The sequence below is a fragment of the Chiloscyllium plagiosum genome, chromosome 7 (assembly GCF_004010195.1).
Source record: "Chiloscyllium plagiosum isolate BGI_BamShark_2017 chromosome 7, ASM401019v2, whole genome shotgun sequence".
Lineage (NCBI taxonomy): Eukaryota > Metazoa > Chordata > Chondrichthyes > Orectolobiformes > Hemiscylliidae > Chiloscyllium > Chiloscyllium plagiosum.
Window position 1 is genome coordinate 95,457,771 of NC_057716.1, and position 14,817 is coordinate 95,472,587.

The window sequence follows — 14,817 nt, forward strand, 5'->3', positions numbered from 1 at the left end:
GAGCACTGATGTAAGGCAAGTAGCAAAAATATCAGACTGCCTAAGAAAATAATTTTCTCCATTTTGCATGTTTAGGATTTGGAATGCAATCCCTGATAGATGGATGGTTATAGATCCTGAACTCCCCCTCCAACAGCTTTGTGAACATTACACGAACTGCAATAGCCCAAGAACTGTTCAAGGCTCATCAACGTTTTCTCGAGGGCACTCAAAGATGGGGATTAAAAGTTGGGCCGAACCAGCAATGCTCATATCGCATGTATTAATAATGAGAAAAAAAAATCAATTGTAACTTGCAAAGAAGAATTGGACAATGTGAAGGAAAAAGAATCGCAAGAATATGGGAAAAAAATCAAAGTGCCCATGGAACAACTGTGTTATTATGTGGAAGATCTGAGATTTCAGTCAGCTGGTTAGTCTTGTGAGTGACTAGAGCTGGGGGCATTATTTATAAACATATGCAGCTTCTAGCTGAGCTGCATGGGGTCCTATCAAATGCAGAGATTTCAGTTTATTTTGTTTTACACTTTTCTAGTCCAGGGAATGGAATATGCTGAAGCTTTTGCTGTGCCATGGTTTGAATTTACTTCAAACTTAGAACACAGAAACTGCACATTGCGCCTATTGATCCATGCTGGTTCTTTTTACTATCCTCTCCTCCTTCTAATTCCCTGCCACTTAATGTAACCTAATTTGGCACATTCTTTCATGTATGTAACAGCTTTCACTTGATGCATCAATGTGGTTCATTTCAAATACTCTAATCAGCAGTGTTCTCTTCCATATGCTATTCAAACTCTTGAGTAATTAAATTTCTCAGAGTCAAAGAGGGGTGCAGCACAGAAAATGGTCCGTTGGTCCATTGAGTCTGCCTCAGCCATTAACAGCCACATAACTATTTTAATCCTAGTATCCAGTCTTTAGCCCATGACCTTGTGTATCTTGGCATCACAAGTGTAGGCTTAAATAATTCCTAAATGTTATAAGAGTTTCTTCTTTTAACACCCTTACAGGTTTTGAGTTCCAGATTTCTACCATCCTGAGTGAAAAAAAACATTCCTCATATCCCCACTAAACTTCCTGCCCTTTTACCTTGAATCTCTGCTCCTGGAAATTGATTCCTCCATTAAGGGCAACATTTCTTCGTGTCTATGGCCTTCATAATTTTATACATCTCAATCATATCCCTTTGTCAGTATCCTCTGCTCCAAAGAAAACAATCCCGATCTCTGCCATCTGTCTTCTTAAACTGTCAAGCCCAGCCAACATGCTGGTAGATCTCCTCTGCATCCTCTCTCGGACAACCACAGCCCTCTCATGATGTGGATTCCAGAACTGCACACAATACACATTGCTTTTAAATTCACTTTTGAATTTATTGCCTTTTTTTAGTTATTTACCTGAGTTGCCATTTCTTACACAATTGTGCAAAAACTCTTCTTTAAAAACTTTTCTTAGAGTTTTGCTTTGAAATTAGTGTCTGATAGAAGTGAAGGTGTTTCAGAATTAATTATTTAAGTCTTTTCAGAAGGATCATTTCAAGCCAGTATATATCAGACTAGAGATTTCTGAAGTGCCCCTGCAGAGTTAATAGAAGCTTGTTGATATTGTGGGGCTTTGCAATAGGAGAAATGGAATCATGAAGCCAGGAGTTTAGCAGGAGCTGGGAAGAGCAAATGCTTAAAAGTTAAAAGCTTCTTATTTGAGTTTCGATTAGACTCCTTACAGTATGGAAACAGGCCCTTCGGCCCAACCAAGATTAGATTAGATTACATTACAGTATGGAAACAGGCCCTTCGGCCCAACCAAGATTAGATTAGATTACATTACAGTGTGGAAACTGGCCCTTCGGCCCAACAAGTCCACACCGACCCGTCGAAGCACAACTCACCCATACCCCTACATTTACCCCTTACCTAACACTACGGGCAATTTAGTATGGCCAATTCACCTGACCTGCACATCTTTGGAGTGTGGGAGGAAACCCACGCAGACACAGGGAGAACATGCAAACTCCACATAGTCAGTCGCCTGAGGTGGGAAATGAACCCGGGTCTCTGGCGCTGTGAGGCAGCAGTACTAACCACTGTGCCACTGTGCCGCCCACACATTGACCCTGTGAAGGGTAACCCACCCAGACCCATTCCCCTTAATTTACCCCTGACCAATGTACTTAACACAATGCATAATTTCGAATAGCCAATTCACCTGACTTGCACATCTTTGGATTGTGGGAGAAAACTGGAGCACCTGGAGGAAAGCCACACAGACACGGGGAGAATGTACAAACTCCACTTAGACAGTGACCCAAGGTGAGATTCAACCTGGGTCCCTGCCACTATGAGGCAGCTGTGCTAACCACTGAGCCACCACACCACCTGTAGTTTGTAGGAGATGTGTTTTGAAATCAGATGTAATAATAGTTTCACTGAAAAAACAAGGAGGTTGTTCAAAGCATTCAAGGGAATAAGTTACTTCAGTGTAGGTGTTGTATTTTGTGAAATTATCCAGCCAGGGGTGTTTTGTTAATTTGCAGATTACTAAAGCACTGAGGGAGTCTAAATTCTCAGTGATGTAAGTAGTCAAGGGAAATGTAGTCACAACTCATGAGATCGGAATTGTTCAGAAACAATTAAATCAATCTACAGATTTGAAAGAGAAGGAAAGCTTACCTGGAATTTGATTTGCTGTAAAGTGATGATATTGGGAAGTAGATGGGATTTTGAATTCTCTGTGTTTGAAATCTTTTGAACTGTGTTATGTGTGGAGAAACCTTGCTTAGCTTTATAGTACTTTCCTTTCTTTTGTGTAATAAATCTCTTTTATTGTTAAAATTAAATTAGTACACAAGCATGTTCATGTTTCAGTGAAACAATGCCATGTTAATTGAATAAAAAGTGAAACATGACCTGTCAAGCCAGGTTTTATTCTGGGATCTAACCTAATCAGTAATAACAGCCATTGGAATTGTAATACAGTGGAGAAGCTATTCTCAATACTGAGTGTAACAAAGCCCATTCATAATTATTAGGTCAAAATTATATTATTTCTGAAACTATTCTTTTCTACTCTACAGAAATATGCATATAATTATAAACACAACTCATGAAATCACTTAGTACAGAGCACAAGCAAGCTACATAAAATATTCAGATAACTAATAATAAAGTCCTGAGAATGGTGAACTCTAAGCCTGAACTTGCTCAGCATTCTGATTCTCAGTAACTTATTCTGAAGCAACAGTAGAGTCAGAGAATAGAACTACCTGGAAATCCTCTGAAAACAGAGGGAGTTTCTATGAGGAGGGATATCTCATTTGGAGGAGTGTGAGTGCATTTTAAAAAAAATTAGTCGTGGGATGTGCGTGTCACTGTCTGAACCACAATTTATTGCCTGTCCCCTATTGCCACTTAGAACATAGAACATAGAACAATACAGCGCAGAATAAGCCCTTAGGCCCTCAATGTTGCGCTGACCTGTGAACTATTCTCAGCTCGTCCCCCTACACTATCCCATCATCATCCATGTGCTTATTCAAGGATTGTTTAATGTGGCTGAGTTAATGTGGCTGAGTTAACTACATTGGCAGGTAGGGCATTCCATGCCCTTACCACTGTCTGAGTAAAGAACCTGTCTCTGACATCTGTCTTAAATCTATCACCCCTCAATTTGTAGTTATGCCCTCTCGTACAAGCTGACATCATCATCCTAGGAAAAAACTTTCACTGTCTACCCTATCTAGTCCTCTGATCACCTTGTATGTCTCTATCAAATCCCCTCTTAGCCTTCTTCTTTCCAATGAGAACAGACTTTCAGCCTTTCCTCATAAGACCTTCCCTCCAGACCAGGCAACACCCTGGTAAATTTCCTCTGCACCTTTTCCAATGCTTCCACACCCTTGAAATATGGCGACCAGAACTGTACACAATATCCCAAGTGTGGCCGCACTAGCGTTTTGGATAGTTGCAGCATGATTTTGCAGCTCTGGAACTCAATCCCTCTTCCAATGAAACCTAACACACTCTTTGCCTCCCGAACAGCACTATCAACCTGGGTGGCAACTTTCGGGGATCTATGTACATGAATTCCAAGATCCCTCTGCACATCCACACTGCCAAGGATCTTTCCATTGACTCGGTACTCTGCCTTCCTGTTATTCTTCCAAAAGTGAATCACCTCACATTTAGCTGCATTGAACTCCATTTGCTACCTCTCAGCCCAATTCTGCAGTTTATCCAAGTCCCCCTGAAACCTGTAACATTCTTCCACACTGTCCCCTGCTCCACCAACTTTAGAGTCATCTGAAAATTTACTAATCCATCCACCGATGCCTGCGTCTAAGTCATTTATAAAAATGACAAACAGCAGTGGTCCCAAAACAGATCCTTGTGGCACATCACTAGTAACCGGACTCCAGGCTGAATATTTTCCATCAACCACCACTCGCTGTCTTCTTTCAGAAAGCCAGTTTCTAATCCAAACTGCTAAATCACCCTCAATCCCATGGCTCTGCATTTTCTCCAAAAGCCTACTATGTGGAACCTTATCAAAGGTTTTACTGAAGTCTATGTATACCACATCAACTGCCCTACCCTCATCTACATGCTTGGTCACCTTCTGATAAAAACTCAGAGGTTTGAGAGACATGACTTGCCCTTGACGAAACCATGTTGACTATCTGAAATCAACTTGTTGCTTGCTAGATGATTATAAATCTTATCTCTTATAATCCTTTCCAAAACCTTTCCTACAACAGAAGTAAGGCTCACTGGTCTTTAATTACCTGGGTCACCTCTACTGTCTTTCTTGAACAAGGGCACAACATTTGCAATCCTCCAGTCCTCTGGTACTAAACCTGTAGACAATGACGACTCAAATATCAAAGCCAAGGGCTCTGCTATCTCCTCCCCAGCTTCCCAGAGAATCCTTAGATAAATCCCAGCCAGCCCAGGGGACTTGTCTACTTTCATTCTTTCTAGAATTGATAACACCTGCTGGTAACTAATCTCGATCCTTTCTAGTCTAATATCTCGTACCTCATTCTTCTCCTCCATAATATTCTACTTTTCATGAGTGAAAACTGATGAGAAATGTTTGTTTAGCACATCTCCGATCTCTATGGGATCCACACTCAACTTCCCACTTCTGTCTTTGACTGGCCCTATTCCTACCCTAATCATCTTTTTATTCCTCACATACCTATAGAAAGCTTTAGGGTTCTCCTTTATTCTATATGCTAAAGACTGCTCGTGTCCTCTCTTTTCTTTTCTTAACTCTCTCTTTAAATCCTTCCTAGCTAATCTGTAACTCTCCATCGCCTCATCTGAACCATCTTTTCTCATCAACACATAAGCCTCCTTCTTCCACTTAACAAGAGATGCAATTTCTGTAGTAAGCCACAGTTCCCTTACCTTATCACTTCCTCCCTGCCTGACAGGGACATACCTATCAGGGACATGCAATAGTTCATCCTTAAACCAGCTCCACATTTCCATTGTCTGCATCCCCTGCATTTTGCTACCCCATTCTATGCATCCTAATTCTTGCCTAATCGCATAATAATTGCCCTTGCCCCATCGATAATTCTAACTATTGACCTATGGCATGTACCTATCCCTTTCCATTGCTAAACTAAACGTATCTGAATTATGCAAAAATGAGGACTGCAGTTGCTGGAGATCATAGTCTAGATTAGGGTGTTGCTAGAAAAGCACAGCAGATCCGGCAGCATCCGAGGAGCAGGAAAATCAACGTTTCAGGCAAAAGCCCTTCGTCAGGAATGCCCTGTTGAAGGGATTTTGTCCAAAATGTCGAGTTTCCTGCTCCTCGAATGCTGCCTGACCGGCTGTGCTTTTCCAGCACCACTCTAATCTAGTAACTGAATTATGGTCACTCTCTCCAAAGTGCTCACCTACAACAAAATCAAACACCTGGCCTGGTTCATTACCAATCACCAGATCCAGTGTAGCCTCCCCTCTTGTCAGCCCTTTGATGTACTGTGTCAGGAAACCCTCCTGTACACATTGGACAAAAATTGATCCATCCAATGTACTAGAGTTATAGCATTTCCAGTCAATGTTGGGGAAGTTAAAGTCCCCCATAATGACCACCCTGTTCCTTTCACTCCTACCTAGAATAATTTCGCCAATCCTCTCCTCCACCTCCCTGGAACTCTGCAGAGGCCTATAAAAAACTCCAAGCAGTGTGACCTCTTCTCTCCTGTTTCTAACCTCAGCCCACACTACCTCAGTAGACAAGTTCTCATCAAAAGTTCTTTCAGCCACTGCTATACTATCCTTGACTAACAAAGCCACACCTCCCCCTCTTCTACCTCCTTGCCTGTTCCTAATGAAAGTTCTAAACCCTGGAACCTGCAACATCCATTCGTCACCCTGCTCTATCCATGTCTCCGAAATGGCCACAACATCAAAGTACCAGGTCTCTATCCATGCTGCAGTCTCATCGACCTTATTTCGGATACTTCTGGCATTGAAGTAGATACAAATCACACCAGCTTACTGTCTGCCAGCACATTCCTATGACTTGCTTTGAGCTTGCTAAGACCACTTCAATGAGCAGTTGAGAGGCAACCATGTTGCTGTGGGTGTGGTGTCACATACAGACCAGGCCTGGTAAAGATCACAAATTTAACCTCCCTAAAAGGCATAAGTGAATCAGATGGGTCTTCAGAAGAATCAGCAATAGTTACATAAAAGCAAAATACTGAGGATGCTAAAAACCTAAAACAAGAGCAGAGAATGCTGGAGAAACTCAGCTGGTCTGGCAGTAACTGTAAGATAAAAAACAACATTAATGTTTCTAGCCTGCAGAAAAGTCATGTGAGACTCAAAATGCTAATTGTTTCTGTCTTCATAGATGCTGCCAGACCTATTGACAATAGTTACATGGTTGCCATTATGCTACCTTTTAATTCCAGACTTCCATTCATTCAAATTTCTACCAGTTACCATGGTGGGATTCGAACCTATATTGCCTAGATTACTCATCCATTGACACCTCCCCCACCCCGAAGATTTAAACTGACTTCAAGCTACTTCTGCATTTAACTCAAGCATGTAATCCTGGTTAGCAAATTAGGAACAGGAGGAGGTCAGTCATTCCCTCAAGCTTTTTGTCCCATTAAATGTGATCATGAGATTATAGAGAGTGTAGGGACATTCTCACGAGGAGATATGCCATAGTCTTGGCAGTTAAGGTTAAGGGTAATCCAAAGAGATGCTGCATGTAGATTAAAACCAACTAGAGAGGTGTCGGTGTTGGACCAGGGTGGACAAAGTTAAAAATCACACGACACCAGGTTATAGCTACCTGACAAAGGAGCAGTGCTTCGAAAGCTTGTACTTCCAAACAAACCTGTTGGACTGTAATCAAAAGAGAGTGTAAGGCTCCTTAAAGATCAACAAGGTCATCTTTGTGTTGAATCTCAGGGATGGGAAAGACATTAAATTAATATTTCATGTCAGCTTTTACTGTTGAGAAAAAAATGGAGGCTAGAGAACTCTGGGAAACAAATATTGATGTTTTGAAAACAGTTCACATTACATAAGTGAAATTGCTGGAGGTCTAAAAACAACATAAAGGTGGATAAATCTGTGGGACTTGATCAAGTGTATCCCAGGATGTTGTGGAAATTGAGAGAAGAAATTGTGGCACCCTGAGCAGCAATATTTGTATAATCTATAACAATGGGTAAGGTGTCAGAGGGTTAGAGAGTGGCTAATGTTGTGTCTTTATTTACGAAAGAGAAGCCTGCGAACTAGAGACCTGTGAATCTGACATCGGTGGTGGTAAGTTGCTGGAGGTGATTCTGAATGATCGGATTTGCATGCATTTAAAGAGGCAAGGACTGATTAGGGACAGTCAGCCAGGTTTTGTATGAGGGAACTTGTGTCTCACAAACTTGATTGAGATTTTTTGAGGAAATAACCAAAAAAAATTGTTTGGGGAGGAGTGGCAGATGCTGTTTCCTTACACTTTAGTAAAGCCTTTGATAGGGTTCTGCATGGTAGACAAATTAGTAAAGTTAGATCACATGGGATTCAGGGTGAGCTTGCAACTTAGATACAAAACTGACTTTACCTTAGGAGACAATGGTGTTAGAGGGTTGTTTTTCAGACTTGAGGCTTGTGACCTGAGGTGTTCCACAGGGATTTCTACTGAGTTCACTTTTGTTTATCATTTATATAAATTATTTGGAATCAGAATATAGGAGGCATGCTTTGTATGTTTAAACATGACACCAAAAATTAGCGATATAGTGGACAGTGAAGAAGGTTTTCTGAGATTACAAAGAAATCTTAATCAATTAGCTCAATGGGCTGAGGAGTGGCAGAAGAGTTTAATTTGGATAAATGTGAGGTATTGTATTTTTGTAAAAGAAATAAGGGCAGGACTTATACAGTTAATGGTAGGGTCCTGGATAATGTTGTAAACAGAGAGACCAAGAGATTCAGGTGCATAATTCTTTGAAATTTGGGTCACATGTAGACAGGATGGTTAAGAAGGCGTTTAGTATGCTTGCCTTCATTCTCAAACCTTTGAGTATCCGAATTGGGACATTATGTTGAGGTTGTACAGGACGTTGGTGAGGCATCTTCTGGAGTACTGAGTACTGTGCTGGTCACCCCATAATAGGAATGAAATGAATAAACTGGAGGGGGTTCAGAAAGGATTTACTACAATGTCATCAGGAATGGGCAGTTTGGGTTATGAGAAGAGGCTGAATAGGCTGGGATGTTTTTCACTGGAGTGTAAGAGGTTGAGGGGTGATAGTATAGATGTTTATAAAATCATGAGAGGCATAGATAAGGTGAATAGCAACGGTCTTCCCCCACCTTAGGGAAAGTTCAAAACTAAGGAGTATATTTTTAAGGTGAGAGGAGAAAAATTGAAAAGGAGGGGCAGGCAACTTTTTTAAACAGAATTATCAACATGTGGAATGAAGTGCCGGAGGATGTGGTGGATGCAGTTACAACATTTAAGGACATTTGGATTAGTACATGAATAGGAAAGGTTTGGAAGGATATGGACCAAACACAGGCTGGTGGGATGAGTTTTGTTTGGGAACATGGTCAGCATGGACTAGTTGGATTGAAGGGTCTGTTTCAATGCTGTATGACTATGACTGACCCAGGAGCCCCAGTGACAGATACCCAGTTTCTCATAGTAGCAAAAATCTATCAACTTAGTTTTAAAGTTACAAACTGTTCTAGAATTGATTGCAGAAAGAGATGGATATAGATGTGCCTTCTAATTTTCATCTGGAAATATCTGACTTTAAATTTTTTGAAACTTTACCAAAGTCCTGGATTCCCAGCCAAAAGGATATATAACCACAGTATCAGCTCTACCTGGTGTGTACGCTCAGAAAAGGTGGGTCATTTTAAATTGTTCAGTACGTTCCCTGCTGGACTCCAATGAAAGTGTATGAGAACAATATAAAAATAATGGAGGAGATTGATTCAAACTCATGCACTCAGTACTCACATCTGCTTTCTTACCTACAAGTGGAATCGAGTATGTTCAATCTAAGTACTTTGTATAAAAAATTGTTTGGAGTTGTGTGTAGATCATGGTCATTTCTCTGACGGGTACTACCAGAGCCTTTGGGTTTATTTTGAGAACCAACAGGTTTATTGATACTTTTATTTCTGGGGCTGAAAGTTAACAGTTTGTTGGGATAGGAATTGAATTCTCACCACTTAGATTGTTTATCCCATACACTACTATTTTCGCTCTGTGCTTATGTGTAGTTCTGTTTATGAGCAAGTCTGCAAAAAAAGTAACAACACACAATAGGGGTCTTACCAGACGATTGGGCTACTCATTGATTAGAGAGAACTGAGTATTGGGGGTTTAACCAGAGGTTCATCACGCCTCAGCTGAGGGGAGAGACTGAGAAGGGGAATCCTTCATGGTACCCTTGGCTGATGTGGGAACTGCTGTTAGTGTTATTCTGCATTGCAAACCAACCACCTATCCAACTGATTATTTCACATGAGCACCCAATGAAATGCATTCAGGTCATTCTGGTATAACACGCGTTTTGTCAAAATGGATTTGCTATAATGCGATTGATGAATTGTGCACTCTGTTTGGATAATAACTTTCTACTGAACAAGTCGAGTGATTTTCTATAGCAATCTTCTACAGCACCATTTTCTGTAGTGGTTTTTCATAGCGCAATTTTCTTTAGTGCAAAGTTGCAGAGGTACACAACTGTCGTATTATAGCAGAATGCCCTGTACTTGAAAAGTGCAGTATTTGAAGACGCCTTTGTTAATTGAACATAGAACATAGAACATAGAAAAATACAGCGCAGTACAGGCCCTTTGGCCCTCAATGTTGCACCGAACCAAGCCCACCTAACCTACACTAGCCCACTATCCTCCATATGCCTATCCAATGCCTGTTTAAATGCCCATAAAGAGGGAGAGTCCACCACTGCTACTGGCAGGGCATTCCATGAACTCACGACTCGCTGAGTAAAGAATCTACCCCTAACATCTGTCCTATACCTACCACCCCTTAATTTAAAGCTATGCCCCCTCGTAATAGCTGACTCCATACGTGGAAAAAGGTTCTCATGGTCAACCCTATCTAAACCCCTAATCATCTTGTACACCTCTATCAAGTCACCCCAAACCTTCTTTTCTCCAATGAAAACAGCCCCAAGTGCCTCAGCCTTTCTTCAATTGAGTTAAAGGAGAGTGCATCATGGGATCATTCTTTTGTTTAACCAAAAGACAATCTGTGAAATATTCTGCTTTTTAGTCCAAGTGCGTTGGCTGGTGTAAAAATGTTTCGGTAGAACACCTCCAACACTGCGGATGGGGTATGTCCACTGGATTTTGTGACTGTCAATCATTTACCTGTTGGGCTAGTTAGCTGTTGTGCTAAAAATTGTGGGGGTGAGGGGAGGTTCATGACCCAGGATTCAGGTGCCTCATCCCATCTGAAGCTGCTGCCCAATCAAAGGCCACCAGCCAACATGAGCCACAATACCACGTCCAAGGTGGGTGGGTGCCACATCAATGCAAAAGGGAAAACAATTCAGATCCAGAGAAAGACAGAAAAGTAAGCAGACAGGGACAGATGCAGGAAGAAAGTAACAGGATCACAGCAAAAAAAAAAGCACAGGAGAAGAGAATGAGATTGGGATATGTCGAATAACACTTTGAAAAAACAGGACTGAAGTGTAATTGATCTGGACATCAGTAAGAATAATAAATCAGCTGAACAGACTTTGTTTGAATTGGAAAGTGGTGAAATATTGTGTGGTGGATTTATATTTACTTGAGTGTCCTATTGACAGGACTCAAAGTAGAGGGAGACAGGAAGTGTCAGTGCCAAATTGTTGATTATTTTTAATTTTTATTCTTTAAATACACAGTATGGTTGTAAAAGGAAATGACAGTATCACTGGGAAGCTTTTTCAGAAGTGGCATAATTCAAATGAAAAAGCTCCGACTGGCTAATCATGGCTCTAATGGTTTGGCTTGAGAATGCCAATTGACATTCCTGACTGGCTGACACCGTCGTGCATCAGTCTCACCCCATCCCTTATAATGATCTAATTGAGATTGGAAAATGAGATTGATATTCATTTCACATTCTAAATTAAGACTGCATTTTTTCAGTCAGACAATTAATGTTCAGACAGTTAAATACGTCACCTATTTTATTTGTTCATCAAGTACCTGGTCAGTTCCTGAGCACATCTTGAGGGCACCATCTTATACGGTCAAATTGCAATAATCTAACACAAATTTGGTTTATCTTATTAGGTGTAGATTATGATTAGCTGTCTTTTTCCTGTAAAAGTGAAATTGCATATTATAAAATAGATCCAGTTGAACGACCCTTATGTGCACAGCAGTGATTGTTTTAATTGTTCATTACACAGCACTTCCTCAGTCCATTAAACTCGCCTAGTTCTGTGGAGAATAAATAGCCTTAAATTCTGTTAAAGAACCATTTGTCAGGCAACCGTTCAATTAAAGGTTTTAAATTATAAGCAAGGAATATAAATTCATTTAGAAGCAGCATAAACACACATACAAATCCCAATATGGTGCACCTTAAAGCATATTGATAGTCCATTAAATATTTTATCATGGCTTTCCCAGCAGCTAATTAAGTGGTGCTGGCTCCATTCTCAATCCCTCATCGACATTGAATTAACTGTTTTTAGTCTTGGCGACTGCTGTTCATCAGGTAATTATATTCACTGCAAAGCACCAGGAGACAATATGACAGAGCTGTCGATTGCTAATGTAAGAATGTGAGATTAGGATATTCATCATAATCATCATGGACAGGAAATTCAGCAGATCCTGATCCTCAGGTGAAGCATTTCAATGTGTAATTAACCTATGTCCATCGCTTTTCAGTGTTAGGCAAACCATGATTTCCTTGCGTTCCACTGAATTGCATGGCAATTATTATGCAGCCATTGCTAAACATGGCACCAGGGTGCTCAGGTTTCTGCATTGCTGGGGCTGAAAACTGGACTGCAATGCTAAAATGGCTTCCTGATGAAGGGCTTTTGCCTGAAACATTGAATCTCCTGCTCCTCGGATGCTGCCTGACCTGCTGTGCTTTTCCAGCACCACACTCTCAACTCGAATCTTCAGCAGCTGCAGTCTTCACTTTCGCCCGGCAATGCGAAAAGCCTTCCTCTACCTTCTTAAGATGTGATGCTAAAATTAATTTCACAGAGAGTGTACCAGGGAGTGTGTATTTCATTCATTGAGAGGATGTGAGCATCAATGGCTAGGCCAGCATTTACTGCACCTTCTTGAGAAGCTGCCTTCTTGATCTGCTGCCATCCAGATTGTGCAAGTACATTCAGTGCTGAGGGGACTTCCAGGATTTTGACCAAGCTGACAGTGAATGAATGGTGAACTATTTCCAAGTCAGGATTGTACGTGACCTGTAACGGAACTTGCAGGAGAAGGTGTTACCTAACTGGATGTGGCTGAACCAATTGATGAGTAATTGATGATGATGGTATCCTCATTCCAAACACTCTCTATTACACACCACTATCCTGCGTGGAGGAAGTGGAAGGGTATTTACACACCCAAGTAATGTGATGCAGCATCTGATGGTGGACACCTCAGCTTCCACTACAGCAACCCACTGTCTGACTGCTCTAGTACAGCTTCAGATTTGAGTTATGTCAAGGTCAAGTAAGCATGCTTCAGAAATACTTCACGCGAGTGAGAGGGAATCAAAGAGTTTGATGAAGAGAATCTGACAGCTTGGGGTATATTTCTGCAACTGTACATTCGAATGAGAAATATCTTTTCTAAGACATCAACATGGACGAAAAGAGATTGTTTTATATTTCCATTAAACATTGTAAATAGAAAGCCAAAGGCCATTAAAAGAAATAACTTAAGTTTTAAAGGAATTGACACCAAGATTAGACATTATAAAAACTGGAGTGTAAAACTGTCATGATTTCGATTTCATGGGGAAGAATGAATCACAATATGAATGTGGAACAAGTGAAGACTGCAGATCCTGGAGATCAGTTGAAAAGTGTAGCACTGGAAAAGCACAGTAGGTCAGGCACCACCGAGGAGCAGGAGAGTCAGTGTTTGGGGCTTATGCCTGAAACGTTGATTCTCCTGCTCCTCAAATGCTGCCTGATCTGCTGTGCTTTCCCAGCACCACACATTTCGACTACAATATGAATGTGTAGTGCATTACATTTGTAACAACGAAGGAACAGCAAAAGTTTCAGAGGAACTTTGGATCATAGTGATGTTAAAAAAAAACATTATGTCAGGGAAAGATGAAACAAGGAAAGGATTATATTTCAGAATACTAGCATTCTCTTACATCCCATTCTAGAGTGCAGCAGATTTGGGCAGTCTGACCAGACATAGGATTCTGTAATAAAGTCTTTGACAGACTTGCATTTTACAGAAGGTTCCGAGGAGCCGAAATGTTTGGCATGAAAGAGAAAATAGAGTTGCCTGAAGGCAGCTTTAAGCAATGGAGGGAACATGGGAATTCCGAAGAGGACAGAGCAGATAGTAAAGTCAAAAATGTCAATGGAAGAAGGGTTCAGAATAAAGGCATCAAAACTAAGGAGTCAACATCAGATTTTCTTCAGGGACCTGAAGGAACTGCTGCTTTGTGGAAGCACAAGAAGATTTACAATGCCCTTCAAACGCAAAAGACTGTTCTTCGTAGAGTAATCTCCTCAGCATCACGAACCTTTGAGGATGAAAAGCAAGGATTGAGAAGGCATGACATCTAAAACATTCTACTAAAGCATCTCACTTACAATATTACAATATATTTGAAGTGGTGATCCCTTTAATTGAACACTGTTGATTATTTAAGACTTCCACCATTTTTTTTGTCTCTGTCATCCTCCCCTTTCATCTCAATACTCTATCTGGAATCGCTGCACTTTTCAGTGTTTGAACAGATGCCTAGCTTTGTCCTTTGCTTCCTGGTACCTTTCACTGAAGACGGTGGTTAATGAGAGAAACTCAAAGCCCTGGAATGAAAGCATAATGGAAAGAACACAGGCAAGTGAGGAAAGGTAATGTCAATATTTCTTTAAAACAATTACAAGAATGTTGTGAGAAAATATAACAAGAAAGAAAAAAGAATAATTTAATTGGACAATCAAAATCTATAGAATGCTTGAGGGGATTTTCCTGGTAACCATTCTATTTGGAATATTTATTCATGATCCTATGGATTTCTAAACTTGCAGAAGGAACCAAACAATGTGGGAGAGCAAAGTATTCAAGCAGAGGGATATTGTTC

At 40.7% G+C, this 14,817-nt stretch overlaps 1 protein-coding gene across 3 annotated transcripts in view; it reads left to right on the top strand.

Annotated features, from left to right (window-relative positions):
• LOC122551780 (contactin-associated protein-like 5) overlaps positions 1-14,817 on the top strand; it is a 1,278,965-nt gene that overhangs the window by 303,228 nt on the left and 960,920 nt on the right. The gene's annotated exons all lie outside the window — the stretch shown is intronic.